This window comes from Protomyctophum parallelum (assembly GCF_964188405.1).
Source record: "Protomyctophum parallelum genome assembly, chromosome: 19".
In the NCBI taxonomy this organism is placed as follows: domain Eukaryota; kingdom Metazoa; phylum Chordata; class Actinopteri; order Myctophiformes; family Myctophidae; genus Protomyctophum; species Protomyctophum parallelum.
Window position 1 is genome coordinate 5,737,502 of NC_139717.1, and position 6,578 is coordinate 5,744,079.

Sequence of the window (6,578 nt, forward strand, 5' to 3'; positions counted from 1 at the left end):
TTATGTAGAATTTGCCAGCTAACAAACTCCCATTTGTGCTCTTATTTTAACTATATTGAGTGCCCAACACTGCCCAATAATTGTTGTGTGGGTTTATCTTTTCTAGTAAAACAATTGCTAATGCAATGCAATTCAGAAATAATTTTGCCATTTAACATTTCATCAAGTAGCAGTTACATGTTAAGTTAAATGAAAGGTAGATTGCTGCCACTTTGAAACATTATATTAAATATTTGCTGTTGAACTACGAAAAAGATTGGGCACAATAAGGACTCCTGGAGGAACTAAACGCAGACGGATATGAATGGGTGAAAGATGCATTTTTGATGATTCAAAATTTAAAATTTTGGTACACAATACAGAATACTAATACTTTAACATCCTTTATGACGACAAATGGTCAATAAAACATTTACCTCTGCACAGTAAAGGCATCACCTGACGCTTGTTACAAAAATCACTTATTGATTATCAGGTAATCAGTCTTATCTGTCAGCCAGGCCCATAGCAACCTGGGGGTTGCATTTCAGATGGGGTTCTGCCTTTTGATTCCCAGTTCATTTGTATTGTTTGTGTGCCACGTTCCTGGTTCTGTTCAAGGACTGTCTAAAGAGGACAGGACGCGAAGACCGTAAAGGCCAATTCATAGTCTGGATTTTCGGTGGTGAGGTGACCACTGCTCCGGTGGTGAGCTGACCACATTGAGCGGTGGTGAGTAAAAACAGAGCGAAGGGCTGGAGTGGTGGCGGTGGTTTGCTCTTCACCGCGGCGCGTGACGTCATGTTGTAGTTCGGTGGTCACCCCACCACCGTAAATCCAGACTATGTATGAGCCTTAAGGGCGCCGCCATGTTACTCACATGGTGCTTCATGTAAGGAAAGAAACATGCGCAGTTGAGACCAAGGAAGCTGAACGAGGAAGTGTTGGCTGCATATAGCCCATTGCGCATGTTTCTTTCCTTCCATGGAGCACCATGTGAGCAACATGGCGGCGCCCTTACGGTCTTCGCGTCCCGTCCTCTTTAGACAGTCCTTGGTTCTGTTGTATACAGATCTGAAAGTGTATTCACCTGTTTCGGTTTTTGATGGTTTTCAACAAGAAAAATGTATTAAAATAATATACGTACAGCACAGCTTTTGTTTTTTATAATAATGGTGAATATTCTATTATGAAGAAAATCACAAGTTTATACACAAACATGCACAAGTGAAAATCACACTCCTGTCGATTCCTTTCCGTCATTTGACCGATCTGATTGTAAAAGGTTCTTTAAGCGTTGGTTTTTCAGAACATCCTCCTTCCTAAAAAAGCAATGATATTCAATTCACCCATCATTACTAGAGTTGCCAAGGAGATCAACTGAATAACTAGTTGATCAAATGCCATTGTGAAATTATATTTAAACATTCACTTACAGTACATGACTAAATTCTGGATGCCAGGGTGAAAGTGGTATTTCTACTATATAGGCACGACCTGTGCCATAGAGCTGCCATTGAGCCCCATTATAAATGTCTCAAATTTGAAAGCACTATATTTCTAAAACTATGAAACATTTCAAAGATTCCTTTTCAGGCAAACATGTCCACCGTAAGATGAACCTTTATAGATTTGAATGGGGTTTCTAGGTGTAAGTATGTAGGACTAGTAGCATGCCAAAGCTTGTGCTATACAACGCCCTGGTAACGTCTGTCCAAACAGCCAGGAACCTCGGTGTTGTCCTGGACAGTCAGCTCTCGTTCAAAGCTCACATCACAGCTGTCACTCGATCCTGTAGGTTCACACTCTATAATATACGACGAATTAGACCGTTCCTCACCCAGGAATCAGCCCAGCTCCTAATCCAGACAACAGTCTTGTCAAAACTCGACTATTGTAACTCCCTCCTTACTGGCCTACCAGCATGTGCACTTAAGCCTCTCCAGCTGATCCAAAATGCCGCAGCTCGCTTGGTCTTCAACCAGCCAAAATTCTCACATGTCTCCCCCCTGCTCCGCTCCCTCCACTGGCTCCCGGTCAATGCCCGCACAGAATACAAAACTCTGATGCTGGCATTCAAGGCAACCAAAGGTATGGCTCCCCCATATCTTGCAAGTATGATTGAACCCTACAAACCCTCCCGCGCACTCAGATCAGCCAACGCAGGGAAGCTGGAAGTACCCTCACTAAAAACGCCGGGACAACGCTCCACACGTCCCAAACTCTTCTCCCTTCTGGCTCCAAAACTGTGGAATGCACTTCCCATTGCAGTCAGAACTGCAGCATCACTCCCAATCTTCCGCCGTAGTCTGAAAACCCACCTTTTTAGACTCCATCATGGCCCATAGCACTTACCCTACCCCCTTAAGATAGCATTTCTGTAGACTTAGATAGCATCTGATACAGACTTATAGCATGTTATAGCATGTTATGTAGACGGCACTATAATTGCATTGTATATAGTCATAGCACGCCATAGTACATATGTATAGCATAGTTGCGAACGCAGTGAGCCACTTACTATGACAGCAAGGGCTGAATGTCTGTGTGTGTGTGTGTGTCCCGCTGTTACACCACCCACCCGCCACCAGAGGGCGCAGCTGTAGCACACACACACAGGGCGCAGCTGTAGCACACACACACACAACCACACACACACGAGCTGCGTTCGCTTCCCGCGTTTGCGCGTCTTACTTGTAGTATATATATATAGTTTATATGTATAGTCTCATAATATAGATATTCCACTGTTACTTTCTTAGCTCACGCATGTTTTATGATAAATGCTTTTGTGATGTATTCACATGCTTTTGTTCTTGATTATTGTAAATCACTCTGGATTAAGAGCGTCTGCTAAATGCCTAAATTGTAAATTGTAATTGTCTATTTCCATTGAGAATGCATTGGGCGTTTAAGTTAAATAACTCAGACTATATTCAAACCTATAGGACCTTCGGCTTGCCACTGTTGCCAGGCTACTATACAGCTACTACTATACAGCTACCAGAGTAATATAGTAAGAGAGTGGCGACACTAGCGTTGACTCCCATTGTAACAATGGAATGCGGAAGTGCTCAATCTGTCTCAATGGGATAGTTCCAGCCGTAGGAGCAATGTTTGGAACTATAGCCCATATACGCTTTGTGGCGAGATCAAAGCGTGTCGCTACTCTACGCTCTGGCCAGGCTACTATACAGCTACTACTATACAGCTACTATAGCTACTACAGCTATTATTATACAGCTACTATACAGTTACTACTGTACAGCTACAACTATACAGCTACTATACAGCTGCTGCTGCTGCTACTACTATACACTTTTGTGTTCAAATAAGTGCATGTTAATAGTTCTATATTATGATAGTAATCATGGTTATATCGTTTGTTCAGTAACACGAGTCTCCATGTCTCTCCAGCTATTTCTTAAACAGAAAAAGCATTTTCAGATACCAATTTAATTGGTCCAATTATCATGTTAGTACCTCAGTATCACGGTTAGTCATGGTCATTATCATGTCAGTATCATGGTTAGTCATGGTCATCATGTCAGTATCATGGTTAGTCATGGTCATCATGTCAGTATCATGGTTAGTCATGGTCATTATCATGTCAGTATCATGGTTAGTCATGGTCATCATGTCAGTATCATGGTTAGTCATGCATGGTCATAATCAGTATAACGGTTTTGCACATAATGGTTTCCACAGCAACGATTTGTATGTTTGTCCACATGTTACGAATGGTTTTCTTTAATTACACCGATAGTGTAGCTGAGTGTTAAGAGGAAGGGCTAACCTGCCAGGGAACTCAATGTCATCAATGGTCTCAGGGAGGGGGAGTCCTCTAGTCTCAGGTAGGAATAAAACCAAACCCCCGGATATCAAGGCCACAGTTCCTGTATGGAGACCAGGGGGGCAGTCAGACAGATATTTTGTGAAGCCACTAAGGAAATTGGGACATCCTGAAAGTTCATATAATGGCCTGCTGTGGCGCTGTCATTGGGCCCAAAAAAACCCATATCCCCATAGAGATCCATGTATTTGGGCCCAACTTCACCTAGACTGTATTACCTTAATAAACATGGTCATGAATACTTTCCGCTTCCAGTCACTAGTTTAAAGTCTCATTTATCATGTCATAATATTCTTTTTGGAAAATTATGGTCCCATTTATTTAAAAAATGACCATAAAGTTGCGTATGTTCTGAGGGGCGTGGCTACCGTTACAGTCTATGAACGGGAGCCACCTCCCGTTCGAGTCAAAATAAAAACTAAGAAGAAGGGGGGGGGAAGTCCCGCCTCGTTGTCTGGGCCAGCCAATGGCCAGCTGGGCCAAAACGGATCTAGCAAGATGGCGATTTATAATACAAGGACTGACTGGCTTAATTTTACGTCCATATCAGACCCAGCGAACGCTTTGTCCATATTTTTTTACAGTCTATGATGGAGACCCGAAATGGAGGCCAAAGGTACATTAGTGATTCACAAATAAGTCTGTAGCCCCTAAAGAAAAGTTGGAAGTATGAAGTATGGGAATCAGTTCAAAACATTAATTAGAATACAACTATGTAGATTGAACGAATGAATTCCATCGATTGAATACCAACACTATGAAATTGTTAAGCTATGCCATTTCCACCTCAGCAATTACTGATGGAAGTTTCACATTTGACCCTTGACCCACCGAAGATGATGAGTGGGAGCTCCAGCCATACGGCAGACAGCCTGTAGAGCATGAAGGGAGATACGATCCCTCCCACATCACACAGAGTAGAGCACACAGACACTCCCAGGTTCATGGATGAAAGAAGAGAGTTGAGATGTTTCATTGGCATTCTCTGGAGTCTGGACACATCATGCTTGCATTCAAATCACAGTATGTGAAGTACACACAGTGGGTGATAGTCGGTTCTTGTGCTACTTTTAAAAGTGGAGGAGCACCTCTATACTGCTTGTCTTCCTCTACACCAATTCTCTTCGCAAAAAAGATATGTGAGCTTGTAATTCGGTATTTTGTTCTAACTTGTATCATCCATACTTACTTCTGTAGCACGAGAGCTGTGTAAGGTTTTGGGTTCAAGACCATTAAACACATTCCCATTTTCCATCTAAATTCTACGAGGTTAAGTATTTATTTCTCACTTCTATCTTCCACGCCAGAGTGTGGCACAAGAATTAAGATCACAGGTTTATAAACTGAATGTTCTAGAATCAAATCTCAAAAACAAACAAAAGAAATCAATTGTATCTTCCAAGGCGGATAAACCCTGTTACAACAAAGTAGAATTGTACAATGTCAGGTCTTGTCACATCAAGGCCCTTTCGCAGCACTGAATGGCAGGGCTGTCATAGCCCTTTCACAGGCCCTATCATGTTACCATGTTACCAGCCCTGTTACAGGGATGTCAGGCCCCGCAACCGGGCTTTAGTGCTGTGAGGGGCCTGACGTGCTAGACTAATGAAGGGCATGTAGCCAGAAATGGCACAGCACTTTATTTTTCCGTCAATCGAGCATATCAGTGTGCAAGCATTATGTCGTCGAAAATGATAATTTTCATTTTCCCCCAACTTTTCCCCCCTCTCCCCCACTATTCGGAGCACACTGAATCGAATGGTGTAGGTCTCGGGTTTTTCAGACCTTTAAAAAGTGGTTAAATCAAGCATTGAAATATTCCGTTTTGGGTGTTAGCAAGCCTGGAACCTTTAACTTTGAAATGTTTTGTCGTTTTTTAGTTATTTAATGTTAAGGCCCAATGCATTGTCAATGGCAATAGCAAACTTTGGCACAATACTAGTCCTACACCTAGTACACCTAGAAAGTCAAACTTTAAAATGTTCATCTTACGGTGGACGTGTTTGGCTGAAAATGAATCTTTGACATGTTTCATAGTTTTAGAAATATATAGTGCTTTCAAATTTGAGAAAGGGGTCAATGGCAGATTTTGGCACGTCAAAAAAATCCCTTTCACCTAGAAACACTTTTTATAATTCAGCTTACTGTGGAGACACATGCTGGAACCTTTTACTTTGAAATGTTTTGTAGTATTTGAGTTTTTTAACGTAAACGCCAAATGCATTGTCAATAGCAATAGCACAAACTTTGCATGCTATAGTCCTACATACTTACACCTATTCAAACTTTAAAATGTTCATCTTACATGTTTGACTGAAAATGAATCTTTGAAATGTTTCATAGTTTTAGAAATATAGCAGTGCTTTCAAATTTGAGAAATGTATAATGGAGGTCAATGGCAGATTTTGGCACAAAAGAAATCACTTTCGCCTAGAAACTCCATTCACACTTTTTATAATTCAGCTTACTGTGGAGACACATGCTAATGTGTTACCATTTGAGAGGTGGAGAATCCATTGCTGCTTTTCTCGGGAGGCTACTCCCCCGAAAGTGAAATGGCCTAGTCTCAAAGTCATTTTCCATAATTGTCGAAAACCATGAAAATTACATACTATACGACGTATAGTATGCCCTCCACCCCACTATTTGGAGCACGCTGAATCGTAATAGAGCACCGAAGTCCTGACGTAACTCGCTCATCCCGACGATTCCCCTGGTTCACGGAAGTAATTTCTCTATGGAGAAT

At 41.7% G+C, this 6,578-nt stretch overlaps 1 long non-coding RNA gene across 1 annotated transcript; it reads right to left on the minus strand.

Moving 5' to 3' along the window:
• Positions 1-1,207: 1,207 nt before the first annotated feature.
• Positions 1,208-4,776, minus strand: LOC310876583. The gene is made up of 3 exons (XR_014570737.1): positions 4,664-4,776; positions 3,776-3,875; positions 1,208-1,301 (listed from the first exon to the last, which is right to left on the minus strand). It is a non-coding gene; the product is annotated as an uncharacterized lncRNA (long non-coding RNA).
• Between the last annotated feature and the right edge of the window lie 1,802 nt (positions 4,777-6,578).